General features: G+C 36.8%; 1 protein-coding gene across 1 annotated transcript in view; it reads right to left on the reverse strand.

Moving 5' to 3' along the window:
• GABRG3 (gamma-aminobutyric acid type A receptor subunit gamma3) overlaps positions 1–12,538 on the reverse strand; it is a 552,571-nt gene that overhangs the window by 201,282 nt on the left and 338,751 nt on the right. The window lies entirely within an intron of this gene.

Here is a 12,538-nt window from a genome sequence, read left to right on the forward strand (position 1 = left end):
CTTATGCTCTTCTGAATGCACACCATGCCTTACCTAAGCTGCTAATTCTTTTCCTAGATTAAAAGAAGAATGAAGAATTAAGTAGTTAAAGAATGACTAACTCTCTACCCACAACAGCCCCCTTAGCAATCCTGCGGGCAGATCACATGGGCAAGATAACATCTGGAGAGAGAGTCAGCCAGCCTGCCCACAATGGAGAATGATGCACAACCCAGCCTCCTGCCTCCGTGATTCACTGGGATTCTTGGCCCACTTTTTCGCTTTAAAAACTGTCATGGCTGAGCAGAATTTTTGAAGTTGGTCTCTGGACATCAGTCCACCTTCCCCCAGATTGCCAGCGATTCTGATTAAAGCACCTATCCTTTCTATCGACAATTGCCTCTCAAATTATTGGCTTTTGAGTGGCATACAGCGAACCTGAGTTTGGCAACAGTCTTGTTTATTTCCACACTACGTTGCAGTGTCTTCTTGCACCTGAATGGAAAACACGCACTCTGCTTCTATTGTATTTATTTGTCTAGTGACTATAAGAAGAGAATTGTATTATGAATATTCCTTATCAGAAAGCATTTGGGAAAATGAAATGACTGGCCACTAAAGTCCATAATCCCTGCAGAGTTCAAAATGCTAGGACCACAATAGTTTATTGTGAGTCTCACTATCTTGTCTCCTCCTTGGATTCATGCAGCTGCAATGTCTGTTATTTCCTAATAAACTTTGAAGAATAAATAGGAAAATAGTTTTAAATAAATTAAAAATCAATCTTAAGTGCCTCACTTCATTCATTTATTTTTTCACTAATATTTATTGTATAACTAATATTATGTGTCAAGCTATCTGAGAGATGTGAAATAAGATTGCTCATTTTTAATTATTGAGAATAATTTGATAGTTATCAAGCAGCAAATCACCCCAAATTAAATAGTCACTGTCCATGCATCTTTCTGTTGAGGCTTTTTCTGTGGTCATTAGCAAAGCTGCCCCACACTGCAGCTGCTGTTAGTCCTGTCCTGTCAAATTAAGACCTAACATACACTAACTCTCTGTTTCAACTGAACCGAAGGAAGCGGAGCATTCATTTGATATATACATTGAATTCTTGAAGTGTCTTTGTCTTAATTGGGAATTATTAGCAACAACACCTTAAGGAAATGAGATGTAAAACTCATTTTTTAAACTAAAGTAATGTGAGTAAATTTTAATTTCTTTGTGAATTAGAGACCACTCAAGCAAGACCTAATGGAATTGTCCCTAGCTAATTAATAATTTGGGAAGGGACAACCTGTCAATCACAAATATTCAAAGATTTTAAAAACAATTCTAAGCTTAAAGCAATTAAACTAAAGTCACAGTATCATAGAGATACATAGTTGCCTCTCATTAACCCCTTGTTCCCCCCTTCCCTATAAGAGAACCCTAGGAAATATGCCCCAGCTTCAAGAACATTTCCTAGCCTCCCATGCAGCTTGGTGTAGTCACAAATCTAAGTTTTAGCTTAAAAGATTCCATGTCATGTAGGACTTCTAGAGTAATTCTCTCACCCTTCTCATTCCTGCTGCCTAAAATGCTGGAGCAGCAGGTGATCCAGGTAAGCCAGCTATCCTTTGCCTGAAGAGTGGGAGCAGCCTAGGATGGAGCAGTGCCAAGAGGGAGGAGACTGAGTCCCTGAAGAGTTTATGATTTATGATTTTATGAAGCCACCACATCAGCTTTGGACTATGTACCTCCAGACTCCCTCTGGGAGAATAATCCCTTGTACCGTTAAGATACTGACATCTACTCTCTGTTACCATTAGTCAAACTGAATTTCTAACTCATAGGATTGCTGGTGCAATATTGAATCTAGTTTTATAGCTCTTGTCAAAAGTAGACCTTTTATGAAGAAAAACTAAGAAAAAAATTCAAAATGTTTATGCCATTCACTTTAGAAGAAGGGACATATCAAGAGAAGATATCTGGCTTAACTTGATTAATCATTTGGAAGAGACAAAGGTTCGATTTAATTTAGAATGCTCATGGACTTGCTAACTGTGCACTAGGACAGGGGTCAATGTGTTTCTAGAATCAAATAGTGTGTGAATGAGAACATTTAAATGGAGATTTGAAAGTGTTATTTTTTAGATGCAGTATCCAAACATTCTCAATTACAACATGGTCCTATCCATCACCAAATATCCAGTATGCTTGTCAAATGGAAGGATGTGCTGGGCACCAGAAAGTCCCATTTGCTGCCCTAGGAGGGATGACACTTGCAGTCACAGAAATAGCAAACTTCTTAAAAAGTTATCCTATTTCTTTACCTAAAATTAGAATGGAAATAAGGCCATTATCATTGTAAATCATTTACTACTTTCCATAACATTTCTGGCAAGGGTTGCTAAATGTCTAAACTTGGCAAATTAAGGTAGTAAGCATATAGGAGGAAGCAAAGGTGGTAGTGCTGTCACTGACTTTCATTCTATGTATGGATCAAGATTTCACATTCAAAAGCCTTGTAAGGAATGACCTGATACAACCTCAGATATCTTTTAACCTGCATTAAATCATTGATCTTGAAAATACATTAAGAAGAAAAATTCATATTTTCCTCTCCAGGAAAATCATATCTAGCTATTTCAGTGTGTGTGAAAACATTCTCTGTGATGATCGGGATAGCTGGAGTTACTGCTGGGGCTATGTGGGGCGGTGGGAAGGGAGGTGGGGGGATGGGGATGAAAGGGCTTAATCTTGCCCTGACTTCAGTAAGAGACTCTCAGATTTTATCAGGATTCCACATAAAATTTTATTTGAGTTTCAAGGTATAAAATAAATGGATAAAGAAAATCCAGTATATATGAAGGAATATTATTCAGCCATAAAAAAGAAGAAAGTTTTGCCATTTGGGACGGCATGGATGGGCATTGAGGGCATTATGCCAAGTGAAATAAGTCAGAAAAGACAGATACTATATGATGCCACTCATAAGTAGAATCTAAAAAAAAATGAACTCATAGATACAGAGAACAGACTGGTGGTTGCCAGAGGTGGAGGGTGGGGGATGGGTAAAATGGCTAGAGATGGTCAAAAAATACAAACTTCCAGATATAAGATAAATAAGTCTTGGGATATAATGTACAGCATGGTGTCTAAAGTTAACAATATTGTATTGTACACTTGAAAGTTGCAAGAGACTAGATCTTAAAAGTTTTCATCACAAGAAAAAAAAATTGTAACTATGTAAGGTGATAGATGTTAACTAAACTTATTATGGTGATTGTTTTGCAAAATAAACATACATTGAATCATTATGCTGTATACCTAAAATGAAAACAATATTTCACACCAATTATATCTTAATTAAAAAGAGGCTATATAAAGCTTAAAATGAATAAAATTAGTATTCTTAATTTTTATATTTCTGCCATTGCTCTTACATTTGGATGGGTCTCGTTGCCCAGAGAAGAAATAAGCACCATGGTTCACCCAAATGTGTTATCAACCTTCTGCAGTAGTGCCACCCTATGACTTCTTCCCTAAACAAAATTAGTCATTAAAAACAATTTTAATTAAGAATAAAGTAAATGAGTAAAAAAACAAAAACACCCTGCCACTCTCCTGGGTATATGCAGTGATAATAAAATGTCATCTAACATGTTCAGTGCAGCATTGAAATCAATTTTTAATATTTTAATGTTATTTTATCATGATAACAGAAAACATAAATATGCTCAAGTCTCCATAAAAGTCATTTGTCACACCTAAAAGAAAAATTAAAAATATCAGGGCTCTATTTGAAAATATCTGTTACCTGAGCTTAAGCTCATCTTAATGCCCTTAAATAGGCGTTTTGTTGTTCTTCCATCAATATAGTTTAGTCATAATTCCCATTTACTTTTAAAAATATTAAGAATATTGTCATGAATATTAGAAATTATTTGCTTAGATAATCTAGAGGGAATCAAAATCATTGAATTATCTTGTGCACATTTTTTGAAATAGTGTAAGATTTTTAATGTATTAGCTAATTATGAAGTAACTGCCCCAAATTATGCAATTCATCATGGATGGAAATCATCCAGTAGAACTCAATGCCCTCCCTATTGAGGAAACAAGTCTCTTGCGTTCTATAATGAGTCTTCCCAGCTTTCTGATAGAGGTTTTCTCACCATCTACACGTCAACTAGTTCTGATCTTTGCTCTAAGAGCCCAGCTGTCTGCTTTCACCACCTTGCTAGCAAGATAATTAGCTGTGTCTAACCCATTTTTAAAAATTATAGAATGATCCTATATTTAACAAAATGTAGGGGCCTAAAAGACAAAGATGACAATATCATAGAGCAAGTAGGAGATCCCAGTGGATTTGTAAGGGCTGCCATTCTGACATTTAAATTTCAGAAAAATCACTAAATAATTGACAACACTATTCACTAGGAGTTTTCATAAAGGTTTCAAAGCATCAGTACTAAATGACTGAATTTGACATCAACTGCATAACTAATCATTATTAGTATTATAATAAGGATATGACAATTTATCACAATATAATTAACTGAAAGTCCATGCATATAAATTAGTACTACTACTTATAATGTTACAAAATCTTAGATAACAGCTGTGAATGCTTGGGGAAATGAAAATTCTTTATAAGAGCAATTTATGAATAACTAAAGACTACCATTTAGTTTTGAAGATATATGAGAAAACTTTTTCAGACAACCTAAAGGAAAAAAATCAATATATTTAAGCAGTTGGGGAAACCGTTCAACCTAGGCAAAATTTTCATTAATAAGATACATGAGACTTAAGGCTTTGAGAAGCCTTGATCTAGCAGATGTTGGTCCTTTGAGAAAAGACCCGGAAGACGGGAATGCTTCTCTACCAAGCAGAAAACAAAAGGAAGTGAGCTAAAACGCAGGGATCATAGTGAGAGGTAGATGAGCAAACTGGCCAGAGCACCATAAGACAGAAGGAGAAAGGAAAACCAGATTGTAGGGCCTCCATGATTCTTCTCCAAGGTATTTCTAAATGGGCTTAGGAGATTAGCATGTTTCATTTCCAGAATGTTTCTGCAGTGATTCAGAGTTTATTGTGTAAAGACCATTGAGGAGGACCAGAGGGCAGACAGCAGAAGCAAGAAGAACTACAATCCCGCAGCCTGTGGAACAAAAACCACATTCACAGAAAGATAGACAAGATGGAAAGGCAGAGGGCTATGTACCAGATGAAGGAACAATATAAAACCCCAGAAAAACAACTAAATGAAGTGGAGATAGGCACCCTTCCAGAAAAAGAATTCAGAATAATGACAGTGAGGATGATCCAGGACCTCAGAAGAAGAATGGAGGCAAATATCGAGAAGATGCAAGACATGTTTAACAAAGACCTAGAAGAATTAAAGAACAAACAGAGATGAACAATACAATAACTGAAATGAAAACTACACTAGAAGGAATCAATAGCAGAATAACTGAGGTAGAAGAACGGATAACTGACCTGGAAGACAGAATGTTGGAATTCACTGCTGTGGAACAGAATGAAGAAAAAAGAATGAAAAGAAATGAAGACAGCCTAAGAGACCTCTGGGAGAACATTAAATGCAACAACATTCGCATTATAAGGGTCCCAGGATGAGAAGAGAGAGAGAGAAAGGACACGAAAAAATATTTGAAGAGATTATAGTCGAATACTTCCCTAACATGGGAAAGGAAATAGCCACCCAAGTCCAGGAAGTGCAGAGAGTCTCATACAGGATAAACCCAAGGAGAAACACGCTGAGACACATAGTAATCAAATCGGCAAAAATCAAAGACAAAGAAAAATTATTAAAAGCAGCAAGGGAGGGCTTCCCTGGTGGCGCAGTGGTTGAGAATCTGCCTGCCAATGCAGGGGACACGGGTTCGAGCCCTGGTCTGGGAAGATCCCACATGCCATGGAGCAACTAGGCCGTGAGCCACAATTACTGAGCCTGTGCGTCTGGAGCCTGTGCTCCACAACAAGAGAGGCCGTGATAATGAGAGGCCCACACGCCGCGATGAAGAGTGGTCCCCATTTGCCAGAACTAGAGAAAGCCCTCGCACAGAAACGAAGATCCAACACAGCCATAAATAAATAAATTAAAAAAAAAAAAAAGAATAACTTACAAGGGAACTCCCATAAGGTAAAGAGCTGATTTCTCAGCAGAAACTCTATAAGCCAGAGGGAGTGGCATGATATACTTAAAGTGATGAAAAGGAAGAACCTGCCACCAAGATTACTCTACTCGGCAAGGATCTCATTCAGATTCGTTGGAGAAATCAAAAGCTTTACAGACAAGCAAAAGCTAAGAGAATTCAGCACCAACAAACCAGCTCTACAACAAACGATAAAGGAACTTCTCTAAGTGGGAAACACAAGAGAAAAGGACCTACAAAAACAAACCCAAAACAATTAAGAGAATGGTAATAGGAACATACATATCGATAATTACCTTAAACGTGAATAGCTTAAATGCTCCAACCAAAAGACACAGGCTCGCTGAATGGATACAAAAACAAAACCCATATACATGCTGTCTACAAGAGACCCACTTCAGACCTAGGGACACATACAGACTGAAAGTGAGGGGATGGAAAAAGATATTCCATGCAAATGGAAATCAAAAGAAAGCTGGAGTAGCAATACTCATATCAGATAAAATAGACTTTAAAATAAAGAATGTTACAAGAGACAAGGAAGGACACGAAATATTGATCAAGGGATCAATCCAAGAAGATATAACAATTATAAATATATATGCACCCAACATAGGAGCGTCTCAATACAAAAGGCAACTACTAACAGCTATAAAAGAGGAAATCGACAGTAACGCAATAATAGTGGGGGACTTTAACACCTCACTTACACCAATGGACAGATCATCCAAAATGAAAATAAATAAGGAAACAGAAGCTTTAAATGACACAATAGACCAGATAGATTTAATTGATATTTATAGGACATTCCATCCTAACACAGCAGATTACACTTTCTTCTCAAGTGCACACAGAACATTCTCCAGGATAGATCACATCTTGGGTCACAAATCAAGCCTCAGTAAAATTAAGAAAATTGAAATCATATCAAGCATCTTTTCTGACCACAATGCTATGAGGTTAGACATCAATTACAGGGAAAAAAACGTAAAAAACACAAACACATGGAGGCTAAACAATACATTACTAAATAACCAAGAGATCACTGAAAAAATCAAAGAGGAAATCGAAAAATACCTAGAGACAAATGACAATGAAAACAAGACAATCCAAAACCTATGGGATGCAGCAAAAGCAGTTCTAAGAGGGAAGTTTATAGCTATACAAGCCCACCTCAAGAAACAAGAAAAATCTCATATAAACAATCTAACCTTACACCTGAAGGAACTAGAGAAAGAAGAACAAACAAAACCCAAAGTTAGCAGAAGGAAAGAAATCATAAAGATCAGAGCAGAAATAAATGAAATAGAAACAAAGAAAACAATAGCAAAGATCAATAAAACTAAAAGCTGGTTCTTTGAGAGGATAAACAAAATTGATAAACCATTAGCTAGACTCATCAGGAAAAAGAGGGAGAGGACTCAAATCAGTAAAATTAGAAATGAAAATGGAGAAGTTACAACAGACACCACAGAAATACAAAGCATCCTAAGAGACTACTACAAGCAACTCTATGCCAATAAAATGGACAACCTGGAAGAAATGGACAAATTCTTACAAAGGTATAACCTTCCAAGACTGAACCAGGAAGAAATAGAAAATATGAATAGAGCAATTACCAGTAATAAAATTGAAACTGTGATTAAAAATCTTCCAACAAACAAAAGTCCAGGACCATATGGCTTCACAGGTGAATTCTATCAAACATTTGGAGAAGAGCTAACACCCATCCTTCTCAAACTCTTCCAAAATATTGCAGAGGAAGGAACACTCCCAAACTCATTCTATGAGGCCACCATCACCCTGATAGCAAAACCAGACAAAGATACTACAAAAAAAGAAAATTACAGACCAATATCACTGATGAATATTGATGCAAAAATCCTCAACAAAATACTAGCAAACAGAATCCAACAACACATTAAAAGGATCATACACCATGATCAAGTGGGATTTATCCCAGAGATGCAAGGTTTCTTCAATATATGCAAATCAGTCAATGTGATACACCACATTAACAAATTGAAGAATAAAAACCATGATAGATGCAGAAAAAGCTTTTGACAAAATTCAACACCCAATTATGGTAAAAACTCTGCAGAAAGTGGGCATAGAGGGAACCTACGTAAACATAATAAAGGCCATATACGACAAACCCACAGCAAACATCATTCTCAATGCTGAAAATCTGAAAGCATTTCCTCTAAGATCAGGAACAAGACAAGGATGTCCACTCTCACCACTATTATTCAACCTAGTTTTGGAAGTCTTAGCCACAGCAATCAGAGAAGAAAAAGAAATAAAAGTAATCCAAATTGGAAAAGAAGAAGTAAAACTGTCACTGATTGCAGATGACATGATACTATACATAGAGAATCCTACAGATGCCACCAGAAAACTACTAGAGCTAATCAATGAATTTGGTAAAGTTGCAGGATACAAAATTAATGTACAGAAATCTCTTGCATTCCTATACATGAATGATGAAAAATCTGAAAAAGAAATTAAGGAAACACTCCCATTTACCATTGCAACAAAATGAATAAAATACCTAGGAATTAACCTACCAGGGAGACAAAAGACCTGTAGGCAGAAAACTACGACACTGATGAAAGAAATTAAAGATGATACCAACAGATGGAGAGATATATGATGTTCTTGGATTGGAAGAATCAATATTGTGAGAATGACTATACCACCCAAAGCAATCTACAGATTCAATGCAATCCCTATCAAATTATCAATGGCATTTTTTTATGGAACTAGAACAAAAAAATCTTAAAATTTGTATGGAGACACAAAAGACCCCGAATAGCCAAAGCAGTCTTGAGGGAAAAGAAACGGAGCTGGAGGAATCAGACTCCCTGACTTCAGACCATACTCTAAAGCTACAGTAATGAAGACAATATGGTACTGGTACAACAACAGAAACATAGATCAATGGAGCAAGATAGAAAGCCCAGAGATAAACCCACGCACCTATTGTCAACTAATAAATGACAAAGGAGACAAGAATATACAATGGAGAAAAGACAGTCTCTTCAATAAGTGGTGCTGGGAAAACTGGACAGCTACATGTAAAAGAATGAAATTAGAACACTCCCTAACACCATACACAAAAATAAACTCAAAATGGATTAGAGACCTAAATTTAAGACCGGACACTATAAAACTCTTAGAGGAAAACATAGGAAGAACACTCTTTGACATAAATCACAGAAAGATCTTTTTTGATCCACCTCCTAGAGTAGTGGAAATAAAAACAAAAATAAACAAATGGAACCTAATGAAATTTCAAAGCTTTTGCACAGCAAAGGAAACCATAAACAAGATGAAAAGACAACCCTCAGAATGGGAGAAAATATTTGCAAATGAATCAATGAAAAAATGATTAATCTCCAAAATATATAAACAGGTCATTCAGCTCAATATTAAAAAAACAAACAACCTAATCCAAAAATGGGCAGAAGACCTAAATAGACATTTCTCCAAAGAAGACATACAGATGGCCAAGAAGCACATGAAAAGCTGCTCAACAACACTAGTTATTAGAGAAATGCAAATCAAAACTACAATGAGGTGTCACCTCACACTAGTTAGAATGGTCATCATTAGAAAATCTACAAACAACAAATGTTGGAGATGGTGTGGAGAAAAGGGAACCCTCTTGCACTGTTGGTGGGAATGTAAATTGATACAGCCACTATGGAGAACAGTATGGAGGTTCCTTAAAAAACTAAAAATAGAATTACTATATGATCCAGCAATCCCACTACTGGGCATATACCCAGAGAAAACCATAATTCAAAAAGACACATGCACCCCAATGTTCATTGCAGCACTATTTACAATAGCCAGGTCATGGAAGCAACCTAGATGTCCATCGACAGATGAATGGATAAAGAAGTTGTGGTACATATATACAATGGAATATTACTCAGCCACAAAAAGGAACGAAACTGAGTCATTTGTTGAGACGTGGATGGATCTAGAGACTGTCATACAGAGTGAAGTAAGTCAGAAAGAGAAAAACGAATATTGTATATTAACGCATATATGTGGAACCTAGAAAAATGGTACAGATGAACCGGTTTGCAGGGCAGAAATTGAGACACAGATGTAGAGAACAAATGTATGGACACCAAGGGGGGAAAGTAGTGGGGTGATGGGGCTGGTGGTGTGATGAATTGGGCGATTGGGATTGACATGTATACACCGATGTGTATAAAATTGATGACTAATAAGAACCTGCTGTATAAAAAAATAAATAAAATAAAATTCAAAAATTAAAGAAAAGATACATGATTTCTGAAGAATCATATGAACTTTTAATATGCATTTATCGATTACACAAATGCTATAAATTTAAATAAATATTAAAAATTAGCCTATAAATTTCAAGCACAATATATAAATGTTTAGACATACATGGCTAGAAAATGAGATGGTAATCTTAAACTTTATATAAAATAATTTTATTTCTAAGAGCTTTTTCTGCTTTTGAAAGAATCAATATTTAACAAATATTCTAAATTGAGAATTTTAGTTTTTGTTTGTTTGACTACTGGATACTAACAATCTTGACAGATATAGAAGAATTTGAAGCAATTCTAACCTCTCTAGAGTAGTATAGTACAGTAATGATGCTGACTGTTCTTTCAAACTTCAGGTGGATTAAATCCATATTTGTTGAACATCTCTTACTTTTACAGAATTCTACTTGGCCTTGTCCTGGGAAACAAGCTCTTTAAGTGATTTAAAACTCAAAAAACCCCCAACTCATTTGCAAACAAGAAATAGACAGGGAATACATAATTATTCAGGGTCAATTATGTATCATACATGGAGACTGGGGCTTTAATCTATGCTATTTTCCTCATATTATAGATTGGAGAAGGAAGGAAATGGCAAAATAGTTTAATAAAATTCTCATCCAGATCTCTGTAACTTCATGATGTCATTTCATGTTTTACCGTGTTGCCACCCCAATGTAAAATGAGTTTGATGGTGAAATATGACCCCCACACGTTCCCCCAGGAAGCACTGAGTGGGAAGATGGGGTGTGGGCGTGGTGGGAGAGTGGCAAACAAGCAGAAGCTTCACTCTCCCTGCCAGTGGGTATCCTGATGACCCATGTTACAGAATATTGTCTCTCCCAGATTTTATTAATTTAAACACATTAAACAAATATAAGTTTGGTTACTGCTTCTTTATGAAGCATAAATTCTGAGATTTCTGAGGTCTCATTTATCACATATCTAATAAGGAACAAAAAGAAAAAAGAAAAAAATAAGTGGCAAATCCACCACCACTGCCATCTTCTGGATGTGTAGCCCGGGATGATTCTGTCATATTATGTCCAGTACAAAGGACCAAGTGCTTCATCTCCTAAGTGTGGAATTGATACAGGGTCTGAGTTAACCCTTCTCTTCCTCCCTTCCTCTATCCCTCCCTCCCTCTGAAGGTAATAACAATGTCTCAGTGTTCACAGTCTATGTACAGCAGGTGGAAACGAATTAAATACAAACAAACTCACATAACTCACCTAGTCCTCACAGAGACCCTCTAAATTTGCTGCATTGTTATCTTCACTTTACAGATGAAGAATCTACTTACTTGGCTGAAAATTCAGTTGAATGGACAATGGTGTCTTTCCATTCAGGCTGCTATAACAAAATACCAGAGACTGGGTGGCCTGTAAACAATAGACACTTATTTCTCCAGTTCTGGAGGCTAAAGGTCCAAGATCAGGTGCCAGGCTGGTCGGGTTCTGGTGAGAACCCTCTTCCTGGCTTGCAGACACCCCCTTCTCATTGTGTCCTCACGTGCATTTCTTTGGTGCCTATGTGCAGAAAGAAGGAGATCCCTTTGTCCTTTTCTTAAAGGCCATCAGTCCTCTCCAATTATGACCCTCACCTTATGACCTCATTTAACCTTAATTACTTCCTAAAAGCCCTATCTCCAAATGCAGTCTCTTCAACTTGGAATTGTTGTGGGTGAGGGGAAGACAAAATGCAGTCAGCAGCACACCTCCCATGGAAACATGAGAACATCAACTAGACATTAACTAGTCCCGAGAAGGATGACCTCATTCCTGCAGCTCTGAGTACACTGGAGTCCCCACAGGAATTAGCGAGTTTGCTAGATATAGCTTACGAAAAAGTGTTCTGAGTCTTTGCCAGGGATCTTCATAAAACATGCTACAATGCCGCTCTTCAGGTGATCAAACCGTCATGATCCAGCGCAAGGAAGGCGTGGTATTCACCTGAATGCTGCCACTTGACACTCAGCTCTGTGATTAGGAAGTTGTCAGCACTGGTCCTGCCACTATTTACTTCCCATTCGTTTTATAGACTCAATTTCATCTGAGTGTATCATTAACTTTCATG

This window comes from Eubalaena glacialis, chromosome 2 (assembly GCF_028564815.1).
Source record: "Eubalaena glacialis isolate mEubGla1 chromosome 2, mEubGla1.1.hap2.+ XY, whole genome shotgun sequence".
NCBI classification, from domain to species: domain Eukaryota; kingdom Metazoa; phylum Chordata; class Mammalia; order Artiodactyla; family Balaenidae; genus Eubalaena; species Eubalaena glacialis.